At 36.9% G+C, this 25619-nt stretch overlaps 1 protein-coding gene across 1 annotated transcript in view; it reads left to right on the top strand.

Moving 5' to 3' along the window:
- LOC145662614 (hexokinase-4-like) overlaps positions 1-25619 on the top strand; it is a 191869-nt gene that overhangs the window by 120352 nt on the left and 45898 nt on the right. The gene's annotated exons all lie outside the window — the stretch shown is intronic.

Below are 25619 nucleotides of genomic sequence, written 5' to 3'. Positions count from 1 at the left end.
AAAGCGACATTCTATAGCTTAAACATCAGTGCATTAGTGATAAACAGCTCAGAATGTTTGCAGTACTATTGGCCAAGTAGTGGACTTGGAAGCATTATTTTCTGAATCACCCTCGTATTATTTTCAGTAGATAGCAGAATTCCATGGTATGAAGTATTATAGTGTATGTTCACTAGATTTATATCTGTATCGTAATCTAATACAGATCTTTGGGTTCCTTGTTTTTCATTCATTAATTTCGCCAAAGAGCAGTTTCATTAACAAACTTGTAGGTTCGACTCTTACAACTGGTTGTTACACTGATGACTCTCTTTGAGATGCATATCTAGTCGTCATATAGTTTCAATTACCGTATGTCACCTTTTAGTATAGAGAGTCTCTTCCTCCACCCCCTTACCTCTTATTTCGAAATGTGCTGTATTTTTTCAACGGCACGTTAAAACAGGTTCGATCGTTACATTTTGATACAGTATTTTGAAGGCAAGATTTTTGAGGAGCATAGTTATATAATGGTCACGCTCTCGTTTTGGTTGCGAAGGGATACATGTTCAACCCTATATAATTGAGTTTATGGTAGATATACTGTATATACAGGCTATGCGGATTTTTCTTTAGCTTCTCTCATTGCCTTCCTTTATATTCATCCCATCAAATTTTCCTGTAATCATTCATATGTATCGACACTCATTTCCTTTAGCGTAAAAAGGCACAACTACTGACGTACATTATGCGAGTTCTGGGTTTCAACCCTAATTTGAGCAAGATATGAAATAATAAACAGTTACCACTTATTAGAATACAAAAATCTTGAAACGATATTAACTTGGAAGCTTAAACTCCCTCGACCCTTGATGAAATTTTACCTACGTTACTGAGCACAATAACTGGATATTAAATTAACATGTTCATTTCTTTTTAGAGATATATTTATTATTTTTAATCCCTTTGGGATTTTAATAGTGATGAGCAAATGCAAGACCAAGACCAAGACCGGGGTGGTCTTGGTCTTGGTCGTGGTCTTGCATGCAAGAGTCTTGCAAGTCTTGCATTTAAGAAATCTCAAGCTTTTCACAGGTAAATTTTACTATGGATATAAGGGATAATAAACTCTACAATGTACCAGTAGTAACGGAAATACAATGTATGTTTGAAAATGTAATATAATTTAACGTCGTGTAAGTATGATGATAGTGTACAACATAGCTGATGACCTTTATTATTTTTTTTAATGGGTGCCCACGCTTCACTACTTATAAGATATGCCTAAATCACAACGTTTCGTAATCTGTTTATATTTTTTAACAGATCCAACACTCCACTGGTTCCTAAACTGGGGGAAGTTACCCCTGAGGTGCATGAAAGAAAATCAGAAGGCACAGATTATTGAAATACCATGAATAGCAAATTAATTTTTACACTCTAAAGGCGTCAGATTTTTCTTTTCAACCACGATTAGCTAAATCCTTGTATTAAACAAACTTCCAATTAAATATTGAAACTTTGTTTTGCTGATTCCAATATGTACTCTATGGAGCAGAAACATTCACATTACGCAAAAGCGACGAAAAAATTGCAGACTTTCGAAACATGGGCATGGAGAAAAAAGGGGAGAATTAGCGGTGTTGAACGAAAACGAATGAGAAGGTGTTAGAAATATTAGCAATAGGAGCAAAAAAGAAGACTTTTTGATATTGTTAAGAGTAGGAAGAGGAACTGGTTAGGATATTGGCTTAGGAGGTACTGTATTATGAGGGACGTGCTAGAGAGTATTGTGGAAGGAAAGAGAGGGAGGGAGCGAAGCAGACTAGTTGATGGAAAGTATTGAAACAGAAAATTGCTACGTCAAGACTAAGAGACTAGCTGAGGACCACCGAATGTCGAACCTTGTCTGTTGAGGCAAATAACCTGCCAATAATAGCAGAATAGCTATTATGATGAAGATATGTTTAGCAATATTGGCCAAAAAAAGAGGAAGAGAGAATTAAAATAATTATTATAATCAAACCTCTTAATATTTTAGAATAATTTGAGTGAAAACTGAAAACGACTCAACTGTCTGTCTTTTGTGTAAACTCAATTTATATAAATATTGTTGACATGTATTGGAAATACAAAATAACGGCATCAAACTCCAAGTTATTTGAAGTCTCACTTGTGAATATGGATTACTAGCATTAAGTACCCACTTCGTTGGGTTAAACTAAAATAATAATAATAATATATTTCGTTAGTCAATCACTTTTTTACTATTAGTAAAGCGCTCTCTAATATCAGTCATTTTCGATTATATTTATGTTTCTCTCTCCTCCTCCTCCCCAAGTTGCGGGGCTGAATTTGGATTTAAACGGCATCACAAGTGTCACTGTTCGTGTCAGAGACCCCGAAAACTATGGATTCGGCACTAATATTTGGTCATTTTTTAAATCATTATTATGTATGTCCCTTTCTCCCAAGTTACGAGGCTGAATTTGGTCGTAAACAGTATAGGAAGTCTCAGTATTGAACTCAGCGACCTCGAAAACCATGGATTAGGAACTAATATTCATCATTTTCGATCATTTTTATATATCTCTCTTCCCCTCCAACAAGCTACGGGGTTGAATTTTGATTTAAACAGCATAGGAAGTGTCACTGTTTATCTCAGCGACCCCCAAAACTATAGATTCCATTTTAATATCGGTCATTTTTAAATATATTTCCCCTCCTCCTCCACCTAGGTTCCACCATCAAAGTGAAACAAACTCTAAAAAACTTTCCGGGAAAGAACCTCATACATGTTAAAAATTTGATTGAGATTGATTCAAGAGTTATTGAGTCACAAACTTAGTCACTTTTATTTTTACTCATATTGATTTTTGTACACCTTCCCCTGCCCTACGTCGCTCCGTCAAAGTGAACTGACATATAACATTCCAGGCTTGAACCTCATCTATGTTAAAAATTTCTTCGAGATTGCTCGTTTGGTTCAAGTTATTAAGTTTTATTTATTATTTTATAACCCCCCCTTCTCCCCTCCCCTAAGTTTTACAGTCAAAGTGAAATGATGAAAACACTCCCAGGCCCAAACTGCATCTATGTTGATAATTTGATCGAGTTCGGTCGGGTGGTCAAGAGATTAGGAGTCACAAAAATAGTCACTTTTAATTTTATAATATAGATTTATTGTTGTAATATAATGTTATATCGTTCAATCCTCAATGTGTCATATACCTAAGGAGGCTAAAAGTTATATTGATAAACAATTATTCAATGTATAAGCATCCTCCCATGAAATCAAACTTGCGGTCACATGTACTAAGTTTTTGTCAATGTCATGAAAATGTTATTTCGATATTAATTTTATGAGCACACATTAAAAATTTCCAACGGATGCTTGAGTCTCGGAGCCAAGGCCATACTCATGTAGTCGACACCTATGGTGTACGGTATTACCAATGTTCAATACTACATTTCTCTTTAGTTTTGGAAGAAAAACACCACTAATATGTTTTGAAACGAAACGAAATATCTAATTTAACGTCCCACGATTATGCATCGAGGCTAAGGGAGACAGTAATGATGAGAAATTAATGAAATGGTGGATTGAAGAAAGTAGGAGGAAACATCAAAACCGCGAGAAAACCCACGCACACGGTATTTGCCACCCAAAAAGTTCGCATGGCGCAAGCTAGAATCTAACCAGGGACCCGTATAACCACACGTGACTGCTCTACCACCGAGCCGGTACTTGCGCAAGAGTCTTGGTCTTGATCTTGGTCTTGCAGGTATGGTCTTGGTCTTGGTCTTGGTCTTGCATCGGGATTCCTGGTCTTGGTCTTAGTCTTGGTCTTGCAAAAACTCTTGCAAAAACTGCAAGACCAAGAGTCTTGCGCTCATCACTAGAATTTAAAGGTAAATTTTAGACTTACAGTCAAGCAGCTACTGCATCATCACTATTTATCCTAGGATTTTGGTTCGTCTTTCATTCTCTTTAGAATAAACCAACCTCCCAAACGATACCATTCGCATGTCCGTATCGTATACTTGAAAAGGGAAATTCGAGGAAACCCCTTTTTCAAAAGTTCAGAAGAGGGATAGGAGAGGAGGAGGAATGAAGTCATAAAACGTGTACTCTTTCTGATAGTCATGTCGACGAGATATATAAGTGTGTGTGTCTGTGTTCTTCGATCCTATAAAACTTTTTAGACGGAATTTGCGAGAGAACGAAATAAGCATTTTGCGTTGTAGTCTTAAAGGCCAGACAGATAACGTCATGACCCCCACCAACTTGACGAGCTCCTCAAATACATGTGACCTGTTTCGCAATGCATGTACGACTGAACAATAAAAACGTTCTAGCAAGACTAGATGTTAAATGAGCACACGCATGGTACATATGTATACTATAAATCCAGAAAGGGTTAAATCAATCAAATATTGAGTAACTAGCGAGAAATTGCAGACGGAATATTTTATTTTATACCGTGAGTACAGCAAATTCTATAATTTTAATTCGGGCACAACTCTTACTTTTAAAAAGTACTAACTAATTGGAAATTCATAATAGGCAAGAACATACCACAAAACGAAAGTGGTATATTTGCTAATCTGATTTTAAAACTACTTTGTAGAAAATAAAAGAAGTAACACGATCCTTTGACTACGCTAAAGTCACTTACATACAAAAAAAAAAAAAAAAAAAAAAACCTAAAGGTTATTAGTAAGACAAACATGCAAGTATGAATAGTAATTGTGTGTGTTAGAGATAATCGAAAATGAATTGAATGTCTACCTCTTATGGTCATGTGTTCAATACAGAATTGCTGTTTGTACACACAAGCGGGAACAAAAAGTTTTTATTGCCCGATTTACATACAATAGTTCAAGCTTACATATAGTTTTCTATCAAAATATTTCTTAAGGCGTTATGCAGTAATTAGGCTATATTAATATATTGTAAACTTCCTTGAAATAGCTTGTAATAATAAGCTTTGCGAAATTCAGGTTACAATTTTAGATGAAACGCAGATTCGTTGTGCTAAAGGCAAAATACATATTGCTTTATTTGCATAGCAACAAGATAGTAGATTACAAAATGCCGCAATGGCAAGGTCATCCACGGTCTTTAAGTTGAAAATTCAGTGTTAGCATTCGTTTGAAGAGCTGAAGTCTAAATAACTTAACCATTCCCGAAGAGTACAAATTAATCCAAATCAAGTTTAAGATTCTTAAACGTTTATTGTAAATTCGTGGTTGAATGTGTAATTAAGTAAACAGAAACTACGTGAAACAGGCAATATGCTTTGTGCTTGAGAAATAGACTATATAGCTACTATCGAGGAGAAAATTGATCTCGAATAATAAATGAAAATCCAATAAACGTAAGTCGAAACACGAGTAGATTGAAGCAACCACTGCACGAGAAAATAACTTAAAAGCGACCTAACTCGCAAACTATGGGAGCAGTCGAACGCGATTCAAGGAATAATGAGAAAATAATGTTGCCTACGTTTGCCCACGACACGAAAGTTAAAGCTGTCCCTCCGAAGGTTGTATCTCGTCTTGTATATCGTCGTGAAAGTTCTGTCTCGTTTCGTGTAGAGCCTTATGAGACCTTTCTTATGAATGGAGTTGCGTTCTCTTCTCAAATGAGAGCAGATTCAGTATGAGTAGTGATCTTCGACGTACCTCATCTTGCAAAAGGGGGTCGCGGTGGCTTAGTGATAGAGCGTTCACCTCTGGTGCATGGGGTCCTTGGTTCGATCCCAGCTCGCACCAAGTGAGCTTTGTGGTGGAAAAACACCGTGTGCGCAGGTTTTCTCGGTTCATTCTCCCGTTTTCTCCCACTTTCTTCATTCCATCATTTCATTCATTCATCACCGTCTCCTTTAGCCTAGCCGGCATAACCGTGGGACGTAAAATTTAAAGATTTCATCTTGCGAGAAGTTGAAACAATGAATCCAGATAATTGTCGAACCTGATCGGTTTGGTGGTCCAGATGTTGCGTGGGGAGGCATATTGTTTCATGGGCTTACCGACCTCCCAATTTTTAAACAAAGTACTCCCAGTAGGCACGTTATTGTGACACTGCACTTCTCTTTTTCCACGTGAGTCTTTTCACAAGTGCAGTCGGAGCCTACTTAATCTTTATGGATGACAATGCGCGACCGCGTCAAATAGCGCAAGTGGGGGAACTCTTGGAACTAGAGGATATTTGACGAACAGACTGGCCTGCCCGTTCACCTGACTTGAATACCATCGAGGACGTGTGGGATGCTACAAGAAGACGTTTTGCAGCACTCGCAGATGCACCAAAGGTCGTCCAGTAGTTGTCAACAGTGCTGATTGAGGGATGGAACTCCATACCACAACATGATCCCAGCTCACGCCGTGTAGACTTTGTGGTGCACAAACACCGCGCTCGTGGGTTTTCTCGGGGTTCTCCCGTTTCCTCCCACTTTCTCAATTCCACAATTTTCACTAATTTCTCATAATCACCGTCTCCTTTAGAATAACCGGCATAACAGTGGGACGTAAAACTTAAAGATTTCATTGTTTTTCCATATCATAACAACTCATTATCAAACTTGTGAGCAGGATGAGGGCACATTGCAGGGGATGCATCTCTGTCTTCTGTGGTGATCACACATGTTCTGAAGGACCATTTCATTTCTTACGTAAGAACCATCATGAGTCATAGTGACTTCAGTGTAAGTTACGTTATAATTTCTGTAAAAATAAGTGTCATTTTCGTTCTTCTAATGACTTGTTTCCTTTTGTTTCTTCCTATAGCATGCTGTAGCACTACTTTTATATGTATGGTTCAAATTTCACCGATCTGTGTCTCTGGGAGCACTAGCGGATGCAGAAGGGTCGTTCGGACAAGCCGGATCGCCTCCTCGATGATTAATGTAGGGTTAAAATACGGAGTTTTATATAAGAATAAACTAGTGCAATATTTTGTATATAGACATATAAAAAGATAGCCTTTGGGGAAAAGGACGGTCGCCCGCACTACAATCTCCGTAGATCCACCAGTACTTGGGAGTGGCACAGTATGTGAATCTTACTTTCGTCCTAAAGATTTGCACACAAGTGTATAAAAATTCTATACAAAATCAATGACTATCAAGGTGGATTAACCCATCTCGAGGCGCGAGGCTAGAAAAAATACGTGGCTCCTGCTGACTTCACCTAGTACATTTCAGTGAAAGTACAGTAGGAAAGTTAAGAGAATATGTTTCAAATTGTTGGTCATATTTTATTTGATGATGATGATGATGATAATAATGATTGTATCTTCATTATTCTTTTTAGATAGCTAGTTGAAATTTTGATCAGAGTGGAGGCCCCTGTCCACCTGGAAGCCCGGGGCTATAGTCCCCCTAAGCCCCTCCCTAAATCCGGCCTTGAAGACTATCCGTCGCTATTCTAGTGGAATAAGAGCTTTTTTCCCCGCTAAATTCTATTTGTCTGAAAGAAAGTTTAATCAATACAATATTTCAAAGTTTTTGCTGTTGAAGTTCTTTGCCAAGGAATTTAGATGCTGTTATCCATTTGTCTGAGCGGTTCTGTAAACTTAATTTCTACATATAAAAAAAAAAAGTTGTAATGGAACGAGGGTATTAATTGCTCCGTTAATTGCATAATTAGGTCTCTTTCTTCTCTCCTCGATTCCTTGCCTGAACGTTAAAAGCCTAATGGATTGTGCCTCTTTTGTTTAAGTTCTAGAAAGACATTCAACAGGAATTAAACCAATATTTAAATTGAGCTCTAGATGGCGGGAAGTTCTTTGTTTGGCTTCTGTCCAAGTTTCCGTCTATGAAGGCTTTCTCTTTCCTGAGTGTGAGCGAGAAAGAATAATTCTAAAAGTAATAGTACTAGCAACTATTACCAGTAGCATACCATTTGTAATAAAGACTCGACAAGATCAATCGTTTGAGCTTCCGTACATAAAAGCAAACTTTCAGAATATCTCATAAAAATTTACTAGTTCAATGTAGAGGTCTACACGGGCCGGAATCTTTAGCCCGGGCCCGGCCCGGCCCGTGAATTTATAATGTGAGGCCTGACCCGAGTCCGAAATATGTTTTGGCATTAGATCCGAGCCCGGCCTGAGCTTGTGTTATAATCAAATGAGCCCGAATAACAGAAACTTAATAACTAACGCAAAATTGTATTTTCATTTACAGCAATTAAAGGTCTAATTTTGCAGTTGTGCTTTAAAAGCTCTCCAGAGAGAATGGTCCGATACATATCGTCCCGAGAAATATGGTTATATGTTTAAAAATTTACGGCCCAAGCCCGGGTCCGAACTGATATGTATTACAGATTTCTCCATGACGCTCTGGAAAATAATTTTCCTTTCTCTATTAGGTGAGTGCAGGAGAAGCATATTCCCTATGTAAGGCCATAATTGTTCCATTCGGACAAATTTTATAGATTGTGCTCGTTATTTCCTTGTATATTTGAATAGGTAAGTTTTATTATATTTTATTATTATTATTATTATTATTATTATTATTATTATTATTATTATTGTAAGTCGAAGACTTATGGGATCTGCAAGTTGGTTCCCACCATCCTAGTCCTTCTATGCTGGATCCAAGAACCGAAGCGTGACATTACATGGGAGAATATGCCATCTATGCCCCCGCCAAATAGCAAAAGGAAACTTTGAAAAATATTTTACTTTCCAGTGCCTCATGCAGAGTAAAACCTGCAGGTTTTGTTACATTATGACAAATGTTTTGCCGTATGACCTCTGTCCCCCATTATACATAATATGTAAATAGATAAATTTATTGTTTTGTTTTTAATCGTAGGCCGAGGAACTATGGATCCTGCAAGTTTGGTTCCAATCGTCCTAGTCTTTCTAGGGTAGACCCAAGAGCTGATACCTAACCGAAAACATTTTGGCACCAATCTATGGGGTTGGGGGCCCTACGCTCAAGAGACATGTGTCAAAATCTCGCATCTTTCGTGCACAACCGAGAATTTTGCATACACTATCGATTAAGAGAATTTTGGTACCAGCCGACGGTGATTGGTGCCTAACCTACATACGCCAATATCTCACACTTTATTTTGTGCACAAACAAAACTTTTGCATACAGAAACGAAGCGCTAACGATTAGGTGAAATTTTGGCGCCAATCGGCGTTGTTTGGGAAGGGGGAGGGCTGGCGCTTGAACCACATACATCAATATATCACACTTCTTTTTGTGCATTTTTCATTTTTAAATAGACTCTATCTTAAAATTGCTTTGTGCACAAACGTTTGAGACACTTTTGTTGAAATTCAGAAAAGGTGGGAAGGGGCGAGGCTGCCTAAACGGACGTGAAGTACTACGACACGTCGTCATGAAAACATAATCCAATTTCCTCACGGAGCTCCAATCCCCTTGTTGAAAAATAATTACCTATCAAATTAGAACTATGCGTATATGTTTACTGCATAAATCGTAGTCGTTTGATAAAAATCGTGTCGCCACGTTTTGCCTAATCCTCGTTTCGCCTAACCAATTATCTGACACTTTTATGACAGATAAATGATAAGATTTCAGTCCGCCATTTTAGGCGAAAAAAGGATCCTCGTTTGGCCTCATCCTCGTTACGCCTAAAATGGCGGACAATAAAAAAATCACGGAAATTCAAGAAGAGGGAAATACAGAAGAAAATTCCCTACAAAGAAATGAATTTTTTCTTTATTAATATTGATATTATATTAACCCGCGGTCAATATTTTCAAGCAGTTAGGATTAGCAAAACTCCTTTATGTATTTACCATGTCCGTACATAAAATGTGTGTGTGTGTGTATCTGTATGAGAGAGAGTGAGTGAGTCCGCCCGGGAGACAAAAAGATCACTACTATTCAATAAGGATGTTAGATTCACTATTATCCACACCAGTTAAATTTGATTGTATCATATGTGTCTTCAACTCCGGATTATCCTTAACTAATATCATTAAAATTTGTTCAATTTTTACATAATCTCCAAGACGTAGCAATCTAATCAGAGACTTATGCTAGGGACATTCCGGTAGTATATCAAACGAGTGAAATTTGAATACAAAAGTTATTATTTCACCAATGCAAATAAAAAAAAACTAGTTGATTAAGTGCTTTGAGAAAATTCAAGTTGTAATATATTGGGATGACAAAACTATAAATGAAGCAGAGACATATAAAAAACTGCTAGAATATAAAGAATACTTGTTTATCTTGAGCTTCTTTCAGATGTGTTCTTGTACATCTGACCTTAATGTAGTTTAGAACATTTTGCAATAAAAAATACAAATGTTGAAAGTACTGGAAGAGCTTTGTAGTCATTTCCTTCTAGTGTTGCCACGAGACGAGACATTTCTCGTGTCTCGTCCCGTCTCGTCTCGTAAACGAGACGAGACACGAGACGAGACGGAACCCTTTTAGACGAGACAGACTACTTGTCCCGTCTCGAAAACGAGACGAGACACGAGACGAGACGGGACGTCTTGTGAAATGTCTCGTCTCGTCTCGTGTCTCGAAAATGAAAACGCTGGCGGGAATGGCCAAGATTGAAATTGCCAGTGGTCATATAGGTTGCAAAAGGAAAATTCCCTTTGTGAGAAAACATGTTGAAAAGCCTTCATAGAAAAGTGTCCTCTGTCTATTGAATGAAACAATCGTGATACATGAGCTTCCAGGAATATCATTCTTAATGTCTTGTCCCCAATTCCCCTTGCTGTAAACTAAGGAATTCTCATATTTTTTTTTTCATTTCTGGCTGGAATGATGACAAACAAAATCAAAGACAGGGAAGATTTTTACAAGGTCAAGAAACCGAACTACCACCACCATCTATTCAATTTGAAAACTGGATAAGGTCTACACTCATTACAGACTGTAGTTGAAAGTTCTGGTTGAGATGGCGGATTCTCTGGTGGCGGTATTCTTTTTGTTATATGAACCGAAATTAACCGAAAACGGCAATTGAAGTATGTCATCTTGCAACTATCTCTCTCGTTCTCTCTCTCTCTCTCTCTCTCTCTCTCTCTCACACACACACACATACACATTAAAATACTCTTTTACCATTTTACCAATCGCTCGCTTATTATACAGCAGTCACGTTGTAAAATTCACCTCTTCGTTTGGAAGGTGGGCGGGCGCAGGACAAAAAAAGCAGATATTATCGACGAACCCTTCAAATTGTTTGCTTTCAGCAAATTTATGATACTAACAATAACACTTTAAATGAAGAGGTTTTACAGGGGGACCTTAGTTTTGTTACGCGGAAATGTTTGATCTGACCAGTGTGCTAAATTGCCCTCTGCTTTCAAGATTCGTCGACCCTACTGTTCCTTTCCTCTTTTATTAAGGTCGCGTCATAACTACCCTTCTTTGAAAACCGAAGATGCAGTAAAATTGTGACGTCACGGCGGGAGCAAAAACAGCTTTCGCCCAAGGTCCTTGTCATTCACCCTTGTTTGTTTCTTTGATTTTTGCAGGAAAGTGAGTGATTCTTGCTTTCCTGTATTAAGAAAACATTAATTACTGTAGTGCTCGTGTTAGCCTATAAGCATGTCGAATTCTACACTAAGTACTTGTCGCAATTATAGTAGAAATACTACGGGTTCCAAAGTTATTTATCATGTATTTCCCTCGGTTCCTTTGCGGAAAGTTTGGCAAAAGAAATGCTGTCGGAAAGACATCTTTCAAGTTGAAAACGCCAGCGTCTATTCCGATCATTTTATTCCCGAAGCTTATGGACATAATTTAAAATGTGAGCTTTTAAATATTCTACCCAAGAAAAAGTTTAAACAAGACGTGCCTTCACTAAACTTACCTTTACTATACGGAACCGTGTTGATGTAAATAATGAAAGAATTAAATGTACGGAAGTTAGGTGTTTAAAGAAAAAACAAATCAGACATTCAGGTGCAGGCAGATGAAATAACTATTGTGACAAATAAAAAATAACTCTTTGTTTATGTTATTTTTCGTTTGTTTTGTGGAGAGTGAGGGGCATAAACCAAAAGAAGAGCTCTCCTTTTTGCGTAAAGAGAACGAAAAACTGAAGTATAACAGTATGTACAAAGCCAAAATAATATGTTTACAAACGAAGTTAAAAGAATTGGAAAGCAAATATAATAAAGAATTAATTTCAAAGGCCAGTTCTAAAATATAATATTGTGATCGTTTCAATAAAGTGGTTAATAACCGGTGATGAATATATTACGAAAAAGTTTTATACAGGACCAAGTAAATATGGTAATGAATGGCAAGAAAAAACTAAGATGGATTGATTAAGATATTCGTGCATTAACACAACACGCCTCATTGATAAATTATACAATCATCTGCGGTTACAAGTTCGAATCCCCGTACCCAATGTGTCAACATTTCGACGTTGTATGCAAAATTACCGTTTTTTCCTGGTATTCCTACCCCAGTTTTGAAAATTTTGACTTAGCAAGGAGTGTGGAAAAATTTTCAGTGCTTATATTTGATGAATTGAATGTTAATAGCCGTGTATGCTATGACCAAAACGTTTATTTATTTTTAGGACCACACAGAAATGTACAAGTGCCAATGATTCGAGGCTTAATAGATGTGTAGAAACAGCCAGTGTATTATGATTTCGATAAGACTATTAAAAGTAAAAATTACTCTTCGAAATCATATCGAAAGTTGAAGTCTCAGAATTCAAGATAGTTGCGATTCTTTCGAAGTTCAATGGTGGCAATATGAGGCTATGTGGTGGTCTCGTTTCACCTTCTTCCAGGTGGATGGAAGCAATAAAATAGTATGAAGTTATATTTCGAATATTTCACAAAAAACTGTGAACCGAAGAAAAGAAAAAGAATGTGATTGGCTGACCGTTTTATATCCTAAGAAAGACACTTCGATCTTGAAACTATTCGACAAGGCTAAGACATACTTTAGAATTCGGTTTTTGAGTAGAAAAACACAGGAACTCCGCAGGAGGAATGTTCTTTAAGACAGTGGATGCAAAGCTGTTCTTCAAGTGATACTCAATGCTATAGTGAGTACATATTGTATCTATATGTAGTCTTTACTTTTATTACATTTAAAAATTTGTTTTCCTTTGCAAATCGCTAAGACGGAGCATAGGCTTACCACACGATATTTGTCCCTGCTTCACCACGGTGTCGTCACACTACAGCTGGAGAAAGTGGCTACGCAGAAACAGCGAGTTATGAAGGGACCTGTAAAAGCGCGGAACAGTAGGGTCGACGGACCTTGCTCTGCTTCCATGTTGATAGGATGGGAATACTTCCCTTTCCTAGTGAATAATATTCAATAGGACCTAAATTATCTTCAGAAATGGTTTCTTACAGAGTGTAAAGAACATTTGGTATACTATTCATGGAACTCCATTGAAAACAGAAAATATCATGAGAATGATCAAAATTCGAACATTGAAGAACATAATTAACAGAAAAGAAATAGGATACCCAAACCATAATTTTAAACCTGCTATAAAATGTATATCCTATATTTTTACTAATTCCTTACTCCCATGAAAGTATCCTGGGGAGGATATTCTCTCCAATTTTTTCAGACTGAAATCCTTTTATCCCGTACGATTTCGCCCCCTGACACAATACGAAAAAACAAATGCTGTTAAAATCCATACACATGACCCTTCCGGGACTCGCCTCAGACCGCTCAGCTTGGTATGAAGATGTACGTTGTATGATTGCGAATAGATCACGACAATATAAGAAACTTTAATCCAAAATGGCCACCCAAAAATCAACTTTTTTTAGACCACTAGCTAATCTGGGTGTATTGTCATGAGTTTGTTACACAAACGGGGCAACCACCATATAGTGGCACACACCCCGCGGTTATGGGAACAGATTTGTACCATGGAGGTGAAGACTGGCCCCAAGCCTTCTTTCGTCCGATGTGTCGTTCAGCTCCCATTACTATGGCACTTTAAGTAGAGCTTACTGTGCAGTAACATATAAAATTTCAATCAAATACTTTCCATTACTCAATAAAATTATGTGGTTCCGAGCTTTTTTTTAAAAAAATAATTGCAACAAATGTAAACATGCTAAAATGGAAAGTAGTTTTTGGATTGGTATGGAAAACTAAAGGCTGGAATATATGAAATCAAAGTGTACACACATATCTATCTCTCTATTTATCTATATATCTTTCCATGTCTCTGTCTCTCTCTCTCTCTCTCGATATATATATATATATATATATATATATATATATATATATATATATATATATATATATATATATATATATATATATATATACACTATAAAGCAAGTGGTCTGATAGTATACGATAGTGTCGTGGATGGTGACACCTTTACATCGAACTTTGCTTGTCGTGTAAACATTATTTGACATTAGTGTCTTCATCTTCGACGTACGTACCTATGAGCAATTTACTGTATATTCGTGTATTGAAACTGGTGAAACAAATTTCAATGTTTCAGAATGTAAAAAAAAAAAAAAAAAAAAAAAAAAAAACCAAGGTTTAGAAGCCTTAGACAACTAACAGCAGAGATATATTATCTTGTAAACTATTTGTCCTTGCCTTGTGAGCTTATTTGAATATATTTTTAAGACCTTTAGGCAACTTTGGCCCACCCCGAATGGATGATGATGGGAAAATTAGTGGAATGAAGAAAGTGGTAGGATACTAGACAACTTCGAGAAAACACACACATTCGAAAAATGAAATGAAATCTTTGAGTTTTAGGTCCCACGGTTATGCCGGTTAGGCTAAAGGAGACGGTGATGATGAGTAATGAATGAAATGGTGGAATGAAGAAAGTGGGAGGAAACGGGAGAACCCGAGAAAACCCACGCACACGGTGTTTGTCCACCACAAAGTTCACTTGGCAGGGGCTGGGATCGAACCCGAGACTCCAAGCACCAGAGATGAACGCTCTACCACTGAGCTACCGCGGCCCCCACACACATTCGATGTTTGTCCACCACAAAGCTCACATGGCACTAACCGAGATCGAACCGACTACCACATACACCAGAGGTGAAGACTTCACGGTGTAGCTACCGTGACATTTCTTGTCTTTGTGTTCTGGTTAATACTTGTAACTTAGTTGTATCTTGATTAGCATGGTGCAGCCTGCTACATTTAACTTTCGTTTCCATGGTATGCTGCTATATTTTTTACGAGACAAGACGAGACAAAACGAGACAAACGAGACGAGACGAGACGAGACGGGACAGAACCTCTCGAGACGAGACACGAGACGGGACGAGCACAATTTTTCGAGACGAGACGCGAGACGAGACATGCTTTGCACGAGACGGGACGAGACAGCCTGAAGTCTCGTCTCGTCTTGTCTCGTGGCAACACTATTTCCTTCATTCGAATTTCTAAGATTTGAGCAAATACTATACTGAGAAACATTCCAGTATCATGTGAAATTCACTTGCTACAAAGGAAAATCTATAACGGAACATCATATGACTGAACAATTACACAAATAGCAGATATGTTTGAATCGAATGAAATACAATGTTCAAGTGCACGTTACAAATTTTGAGGTGTAAGGGTTATCTTGGGCTTCATGCGTTTCTTTCCACTTTCTTCACCCCACCAGTTTCGTTCATTGTCATCATCACCGCCTCTCTTAGCCTTGGAGCATAAAAATGAGATTTAAACCAAAAGAAAAAAATAAAATATCACGCTTATTTTCAATAGTGAATTCTCAGCAATGTTGAAAGGAAAACGAGAAACCTATTATTTTTTCAGAATGTATTTCCCAAAATTTTATGTAAAATGAGTAACTAAAAAATAAAGTTTGCATTAAAAGTAAACAAGTAAAACACAACTTAGCATTTCAGTCATCTAAAATTCTAAATGAATGCAATGCGACATAGCAACCAAATAAGAAACTAACTAACTCTATGGCTTATGGAACCCGGAGGTTCAATGCCGCGTTCACAAAAGCTCTCCACCGACTTCTATCCTTAGCCAACCAGTTTCTACTTTGTATTCCTATCTCTGCGAGATCCATCTTAATATTGTCCTTCCATCTGCACCTAGGTCTTCCTAATGGTCATTTTCCGATTGGTCTTTCAGTCAAGACTTTGAAAGTGTTTCTACTTTCTTCCATCCTAGCTACATGACCTGCCCACCTAAGCCTCTTAGACTTGATGACCCTAACAATGTTCGGTAAACCATATATATTATGTAGTTCCTCGTTATGAAGTTTCCGCCATTCCCCATTTCCGTTCCTCTTGGGTCCGAATATTCGCCTCAGGATCTTGTTCTCAAATACTTTCAGTCTATGTTCTTCTCTCAGAGTAAGCGACCATGTTTTGCAACCATATAAAACAGCAGGTATGATTGTCGTTTTATATATTTTAAACTTCAAATTCCTCGACAGAATTCACGACGACAAGAAATTTTGAACTTAATAATAACACGAATTCCCTACTTTTAATCGTCATTTAATTTCTCCGTGAATATGATTTTCCTCTGTTAATATTGATCCTATATATTTGAAATTATCCACTTTAGCAAAAGTATTATTTAATATTTTAAGGCATCCATAATTTGCCGTATTACGGTCCCGACGCATTTCCATGTATTTAGTTTTCTCTGCATTTACTTCTAAATCCATGTTCCGGTAAGCTTTTAATAAGATCTCTGCATTTCTTTCTATTGTTCTCCTGTCATCCCCTATTAAATTTAAATCATCAGCATATGCCATAACCTAGTGAATACCGTTCAACTCTAGGCCCTGGCTGCTATCTTTGATTTTCCCTATAGCGTATTCCAGAACAAAGTTGAATGATAATTGCGAAAAAGCATCTCCTTGTTTCAGGTCATTTTCGACGTGAAAGCTCGTGGACAAAAATTTTCCTACCCGGACTTCACCTTGGGATTCATTTAAACATGTATCCAAATAAGAAAATATATAAGTGTCATCAGTAATTGATACTATTGATTTTAAAACAATATTATTTTAAATAACAACTTATACAATAACACTATATAACAAATCTTTTTCATAGATCCTAAGAACAGTAATTAAGATTTAAACGTAAATATAAGGATTATTTACAGAAAAGTAAAAGGACATTTACTTGAATACATGATAGACACGCCTAAAAGATGTAAACAAATACTTGCTTCTGATTGGCCAAAACTGTAAACTGTAAACAAATCCTTATCTGTGATTGTGCAAATGCCTGTCCACGATATTTGAAAAGAATATATTTTTTTGTTTATACAATTTTATTTCCTTAACAGATTTTCAATAGCTATTTGCTAATGGTTACTTAGGATTCTAATGTATTTTTGTTTTTTCTTTGTTAGTAACACATTGAAATCTTACGTCCCACGATTATGCCGGTTAGGCTAAAGGAGACGGTAATGATGAGAGATGAGTGAAATGGTGGAATGAAGAAAGTAGGAGGAAACGGGGAGAACCCCGAGAAAACCAACGAGCACGGTGTTTGTCCACCACAAAATCCACGGGATCGAACCAGGGACCCCAAGCACCGGAGGTGAACGCTTTACTACTGAGCCACCGCACCCCCTAGTAATACATTGAGATATTTGGATTGTGGAATTATGCAAAGATCAACTTGCCAGTAGAGCGATTTGTTCAAATCAGTAATTTCAATCACAGTCAGTAGCGGATTTAGGGGGGGGCTAACGGGCTGAAGCCCCCCCCCCCCCCAAAATCATGTTTCAAAAATTCAAAATAAGCAATGAAAGTACAAACTGCTGACAATGTAAACTTACGTACATATATTCCATTCAGTAATTATTATTTTTCCAAATATATTTCATTATTTTAACACACAGTAAGATCCATTATATCTTCAAGGGCTACTTTAGACAAGGCTACGGGGTCCTATGCAGAGTTGTTCTGACGCATGATTAGTGCCATACTAAAGAGTTCGATTAACATATGTTTCCTGCAGTAGTCAGGCCTTTAGTATCACACTAATCATACGTTAAAACGATTCTGCATAAGGCCCTACGGTGTCTACTTACTACGTAACTGAGTACAGCCAGCCTCCATAAAGGAGGAGGAAAACAATTACGCTTACCGTCTGTAGCACGCAGAGTCGCAGAGTTACATTCCCGCCACTCGAAATAATTGTATGTTTTTGTTTGAGCTTTCTGTTCTTTAAGATGTCGAAGCGTAAACAAATTGACTTAAAATCATTTATAATCAAGACTGGAAAAAAGTAAAAAAACAAGTGGTGAAGAAGAACGTTTAGGTAATGATTCTTCCAGTGCTTCTTGTGAAACTATTCCAATTGGACTCACAGCTGCAGTGCAAGGTAAAATAAGCAGCTCTGACTTAAGACACTGTTCTGCAATGGACGACATTGGGAGTTTTGTAGGGCAATGTGTAATTACAAATGAAGAAAAATATCACATTTTCACAAAAATATGGACACCAAATTCAAACTATCAATTTCCATTTGTCCTTGAGTCCGGTCAGAATCGTATATTCAATATAAAGTGGTTAACCGATTTCCCTTGGTTGTTATATAGTAGAAAGAATGAAGGTGTATACTGTAAGGTGTGTGTATTGTTTGGACCGGACGAAGCAGGAGAAAAACGAAAAACTCCTCTCGGAAATTTAGTGAAAACGCCGTTGAAAAAATATAAGCATGCGCTGGAAGTGTTTCGGGAACATGCAGGCAATGCTTATCACAAAAGTGCTATTGAAAAAAGTGTCAATTTTGTAAGAACTTTTGAAAACCCTGAACTTTCAATTGATGTATTGCTCAATGCTGAAGCCAAAAAAAGAATAACTGAAAACAGAAAGCGACTGATTCCCATTGTCAAAATCATAATGTTCTGTGCTCAGGAGAATATTCCTCTTAGTGGTCATCGTGATGACGGAATAATTGTACTTGACAAAGATACCAAAACAAATGAAGGTAAATTCAGGTTACTTCTAAGATTTCGTGTTGATGCGAGGGACATAAAACTTGAAAAGAACTTGAAAACAGCACCAAGAAATGCCACATTTTTTAGTAGGACTATCCAAAATGAACTAATCCAGTGTTGTGGTAATATCATTGGAAAAAAAAATCGCAAATGAAATACAAAAGTCGAAACTGTATTCTGTGATTGCCGATGAGACAACAGATGCCAGCTCAGTTGAACAATTGTCTGTGTGCATTCGTTATCTTGACACTGACTTATGTAAAGTGAAATAAATGTTTTTAGGTTTTATTCAAGTTAATGATATCACAGGTGAAGGTCTTGGAAAAAGTATTTTGAATACATTTTCAGAACTAGGTTTAGATCTGTGTTACTTACGAGGGCAATCATATGATGGTGGAGCCAACATGGCAGGAAAGGTAAAAGGGGTACAGAATAGGATCCGGGAACTTAATCCGTTGGTAATATATATGCATTGTGCTTCCCACCAGTTAAATTTATCTTTAACACACGCTTGTTCTTAACCAAGTATTAGAAATATGATAGGTACAGTGACAGAAGTAGTAAACTTTGTGCGGGACTCAGCCCAACGAATAGAAACGATGGAAAATTTAATCATTAGTCAACATCCTGAAGAAAAGAGGCACAAACTTAAAACTTTGTGTGAAACTCGTTTTGTTGAAGGCAATGATAGCATTATATTTCTTCTTCATGTGTTTGAAACTGTTGTTGCATTTTTAAATTGTGTAGATGAAAATGTGCCATCGATAAAATCCGCTGGACTCCTGTCGTCTACTTTGAGATTTGATTTTATTGTTGCACTTAACATTGTAGGCACAGTGCTTGGTCTTACTCTCTCACTTTCTCGCCAACTTCAGAATCCCTCTGTCGAGCTTCGCCAGTGTTACACAATGATAGATAATATTTTGCATCTTCTTAAGGAGTACCGTAATGACAATAAACATTATGATACTATTTTTAAAAAAGCAGAGGAAATAGCAAATCAAAATGGTGTTGTAATAGCATGTCCTCGTTCAGTTAAAAGACAGGTACACAGATCTAGTGTAGAAGCATCAAATCCTCAAGAGTTCTACAGAAGGAATGTTTACCTTCCATTTTTGGACTACCTTATAAATGAATTGTCTTCGAGATTCTCTTCAGTTCAATCTGATATTTTCCCCCTTTTTAAACTGTTACCAGCCTTTGTGAAAGAAGTTAAAGAAAATGATGTGGTTGAATCTGCTCGCAAATATCTAGAAGATTTTGATGGTTGTGAAGTTGCACTAAAAAGTGAAGTGGCTCTTTGGCGTGAGCATTGGAAAAATAAAAGCAATCCACCTAACAGTGCAATAGAAGCATACAGTGACCCACTTACAGTGTTCTACCCCAATATAAAGAAACTTCTTCACTTGGTATGTGTTCTACCTGTTACAACATGTTCTGCTGAAAGGAGCTTCTCCGCTTTGAAATTGGTTAAGTCATATCTGCGGACAACAATGAGTGAAGATAGACTAAATGGACTTGCTCTAATGAACATTCATAGAGAAAATGTTTCCATTAGTGTTGAAGAAGTTATAGATCATTTTTCTCAATTGCATCCTCGACGAATGCAATTGTTATTCCAGTAAACCAGGTAAGATCAAATTAAACAATATTGCATTAGGAATAAATGTTGTTACTTCTTCATTCTATTTTGTATATTTGTTACAATGAAGTTGTACACCATGTTTGTAGTTCCTTATAATTATGGTTCCTTAATGTAGCGTGTTTAGCACCATGTATAAATAATTTAGGAAGTTTTTTCTTCAATCGAACTAACTCATGTTGAAATATGCTTATCCAAGCCCCTCCCAAAAATATTTCCTGGATCCGCCACTGATCACAGTTGTCCATTTTTATGAGCTAATTTGGATATCTCTTGTCAGATCTAGCTCGAAACGTTTTCAAATTTCATATTAATTAAAATAATATAGGATCAGAATAGGATCTCTTATAATGGATTAACAGTTTTAAAAAAGCATGGACATTGGAATGAAATCCTCTGAAACACCAGCAAAACCTACAATAATATAACTTCTGCATCCACATTAGTACGAAACAGAAATATAAAATCCATATTTTCGTAATACTCATGCAAACTATACTGTATTTCCTTCAAGACGCTTATTAGCAGTACCATTTGACAATATCAGATATTTGGAAACAAACTGCAAACTAAAACACTCACCTTTAAACGAAATTAATAATAGGGATTAAAGTATGCGTAATTTTTTTCTCATCTGAAATATACCCACTATAGATGCTGTGAGGGCGTTAAGTTTAAATGAATGGTATATCGAATGTTAATGTTCTCAAAATGGAAAGGAAAAATAACCATAATACAAATGTCGAAGCATTTTCCCTAAAGCAAATGTTCGTACTACAAATTAGTTTTGGGGAAATAAAATATTTCTCAGTTCTTCATAGAGTAGGGAATAATTTTTCAAAATTTACCTCCAGTCTTACTTCCGCGAATTTTTTTATAGTCCGCCATTTTAGACAAAACGAGGATTAGGCCAAACGAGGATACTTATTTCGCCTAAAATGGCGGACACAAATCTTATCATTCATCTGCCATAAAAATGTCAGATAATTGGTTAGGCGAAACGAGGATTAGGCCAAACGATGCAAGATCGATAAAAATAGGGGTTGGAAACTTTTGGCTTTTGTAAAATCAGTTGTTTGTAAGTTTATTAATGGTCTTACGCAGTTGCAGAACACCCGAATGTTTTAAATCATGTATCAAATTGAAAGAAAGAAAGTTTATTATAAAATGTTCCCTACAAACTGTTATGATGAAGTTTTTCAATGTTTAAACGTTTAGACCATTTTGGATTTAACACCATTTACGCAGTAAATACAGATATATGGTAGCCCCGTGGTCATGTCATGTAGTCTAAAGGAGACGGGTGATTAATGAAAGCGGATAATTATAAATGAATTGATAGAAACGGAAGAACCCTGAGAAAGTCCCACGAACACAAACTCTCATAGCATGGAATAGATCCCATATACAAGTATGGGATGGGATACAACCCCATATACTAAGTGCCATTACTCCTGCACAGCAGCCTCACCAAACCACAACTTCTCGAAGACCCTGTATTCACAATCACATACAATTTTAAAAGTTTGAAGGGATTCTACAATACTTGAAAAGCTCTTTTTCCGTAGCCCACGTGCCTAGAGGTAGCCATTGAACTTATTACGAGTATTTTATCCATCATAATTAAACTGTATTTACTCGTGTTCGCTAATTCGTAATCAATACATTCGTCAATCATTCTGTAAATATGTTTCCATCTTCCAAGGAGGTTCTACGAGTGACGTTTTTGGCACAAAACATTACATCAGCTTGACTTCCATTTCAAAGCAGAAAATCAATAAGCACGTGCTATTCAATTTCATTAGGTGTGCTTGATTTGTATTCGACAAAAGTACAGCAGCTATGAATTAATGATGTAGTAGACAGGAAAATATGCATTTATTTATGTGGCAAATGTATAACTAATCACATGTGGCTAATTACAGCATTCTAAAAGTTATCTAACTTGAAATTGACAATGTTTCCAATGTTATTGATATTTACACAAAACAACAGTGCCTAATGAACAAATCTCCGAGAGGGAATATACGAGGTTTACAACTTTAATAGTGCAACTATTCTAATAATAAGCGACATACTTGACAGTCTGTTTGTCACGCTAATTCCTAATAATAAACAGTCATGCTAATACATGACGCCACTTGCGTTGTCGCTTACCTGTATAACAAAGTCGTTGAATAATTGTATAAACAACGTATGGAGTGTGAAGTTGTTGGTGGACAAACTAACAAAAGACAGAAGTTAAATTTAAACAACTGGAGATTTGAATAAGCACGGTTTTAACCTATATCGTAGGCCTACAGCAGGCTTAGCCTAAGGCTGGGGCGGACTTTATTTACAAGCACTGTCGAAAGGTGTAGAATTTTTAATGTCCCTCAATGTTTCCTCCAGCTTTATGTGCAAACTGTTGTTGGAAATAGAACATTTTCGTATGCCTGTAACAGTGCCTGTTCTGCTGATGGCTCGAATGAGTGTCTATTATCTGGGAAATCTCTGGAACATTTCGGAAATTGCTAGTGCGGAACGAAGAATGTTACCAAGTGGTCACTTCAACATGAGAATTACGTTACAGTCACAAGGGTTAAAGTACGGCGAGCATACGGAATGCTGGAACATTTGCAGGTCGCCTCAACCAAACAAATCAGCTAAAGGTTGCACTACTTGCCACCGAAGAGTGTCTTGCCAAGTGATGATAGAAGTATGCAGAACGTACGGTAACAGTCAACGCCTACTATGTATTAAATCATAATTACCATAGGTATTCTGCCATTATTGGCACATAATTTGCTGCAACAAAGCAGATCCCATGCTCCACAGTCTTCCGCTAACCTCTTCGTCTTCACGTATGTTTTTTTCTGTTTTCTTATTGTTCAGTACTTGTAGTCTCCTTTGCTCTCTCCCTCTCTCTCTCTTTCCTCCCATTATATCCTCTAGCACATCTCTCTTGATACAGTTCCTTCTTAGCCAATGTTCCAACCAGTTTCTCTTTCTCTTCTTAATAGTATCTAAAATAGGTCTTTTCTTCCCCACCATTTTTAACACCCTCTCATTTGTTTTCCGCTCAACCCAGATAGTTCTGTCCATTTTTCTCCACACCCACATTTTGAAATTTTGCAGTCCTTTTTCATCATTTTTGTGTAATGTCCATGTTTCTGACCCATACCGTACAATATTCCACACGAAGCATTTTATGAGTCAATTTGTCAAATCTTTATTGACTGTCTCAGAAAATAGTATTTTCTTCCTCCTAAAGGCTCCTTTCGCCATTATTATCCTTGCTTTTATTTCACCTTCACACTTCATTTCATCACTAATAATACTACCCATATATCGAAAACTAGTCACCTGTTCTATTTTCTCCCCTTCTACTTCCATATTTGACACCGACTGCTTCGTTCCAATCACCATGGCGTTTTTTTCTAACATTGATTTTCATTCTTTATTCTTCAGAGGCTTTCCTGACGTTTTCTAACATCGTATTGATTTTATTTTCAGATTCCGCAAGAAGCGCCATATCATCTGCAAACCATATACCCTAATCGTTGTACCTTCTACAGAAATACCGTCTCCATTATGTAGGCTCTTTTTCACCATCTCTTCTAGATAGATTTATTAAATAATGTTGGCGAGAGAAAGCATCCCTTTGGAACTCCCCTTCCAATTGCACTCTCCTCTGTCATTTCCTCCTCTATTCTAACACTAGATTGTTCATATAGAAATATCTAATGAGTCTCCGATCTTTCCATTCCAATCCAAACTTCTTTAGAACTTCCAGCAATAATTCCTAATTCACGCGGTCAAAAGCCTTTTCTAGATCAAGAAATACCATGTACACTTCTTTCCCTTTTTCTATACATCTTTCACCGATCACTCTTAATAATGCAATTGCACCTTTTGTGCCCTTACCTTTCCTAAATCCAAACTTTCTGACGCGGGTGCATCAGCAGTGCAGTTGCACAATTTTAACATGAAGTAGTTAGGTATCGATGTAACGTGTAGTATACGCAAAATCATTGTTTCCATTTCATGGCACACGTACAACAGTGTTGTCTCTATGAAGTTTGAATGAAGTTTGAACCATCGTAAAATAATAAAAAAAGACACTTTACTGTATATTCAAACGTATTATCTTAAGATCTTTGAACTTCTAACAATTATCAATCAAAATGCCAAAATTAGTTTGCTTTTGTGTATACGGTAACCAGTAGCACCATCTCATGTTTTGATTTGAGGTGTGGGATGGGAGCAGGTCTTTTCGATGTAAGTAAATTTCACGTTTTCCATTAGTATATTATTATATTATTGATTAAAATACATACATATCTCAAACTCAGGGTTGCTCATTGCAACCTAAAATAAGGTCTCTAACTTCATTTCTATTTATAATGCTTACCGTAACCTATCTCTTCAATATAGCTCCCAATTTCCTGTTTTCTACATTTTTGAACCACAAAAGAGGGAAACTAACCCAACACTTGCCCGTCATTGGGGTTACTGACTCTATCTCGAATAAATAAGCTTTGGAGAATTTACTTGGGAGAACACTCAGATAACATAAAGACAATAAGAGAGTATAAATTTTGTCATTTTAGTCTGTCTTAATATTCCGTTTGTTCTCTATAGTCCGCTCTATATGCAGTGGTGCCCACCCCCCTCATGTCCATGACGCACCCCCCTCAATTGTCAATCCGTAGGTGTTCTTCCATGAAAAAAAAAACTTTTCGATTAATTTTTACACCCCCTCAAACATATTTATATAGATTTTTAACTCCCCCCAAATATTTCAATGACGCAGTTTGCGTCATAGCCCCCCTTTGTGGGCACCCCTGCTATATGATTACAGATTACATTATGTCTCAGTTTGGGAAACACATCACTAAAACTATCCAATGCGAAAGCCTGTTAGCAACCGATAGTAACAAAATTTGCCTCAAATTCATTTAAATTTTCAGGTTTGAAATAAACTTAATCCAAAATCATACATAAGTTATAAAGAAAAGTTTTATGGTGTATGCTAAATCGAAGTTCTTAATCCATTCTACTAGCCTTGTCCATTCCTGTATTCC

The sequence above is a fragment of the Thermobia domestica genome, chromosome 1, assembly GCF_964235325.1.
Source record: "Thermobia domestica chromosome 1, izTheDome1.hap1.1, whole genome shotgun sequence".
Taxonomy (NCBI): Eukaryota; Metazoa; Arthropoda; class Insecta; order Zygentoma; family Lepismatidae; genus Thermobia; species Thermobia domestica.
The sequence above is the reverse complement of the archived record's forward strand: the minus strand, read 5'-3'. Positions and strand labels throughout refer to the sequence as shown.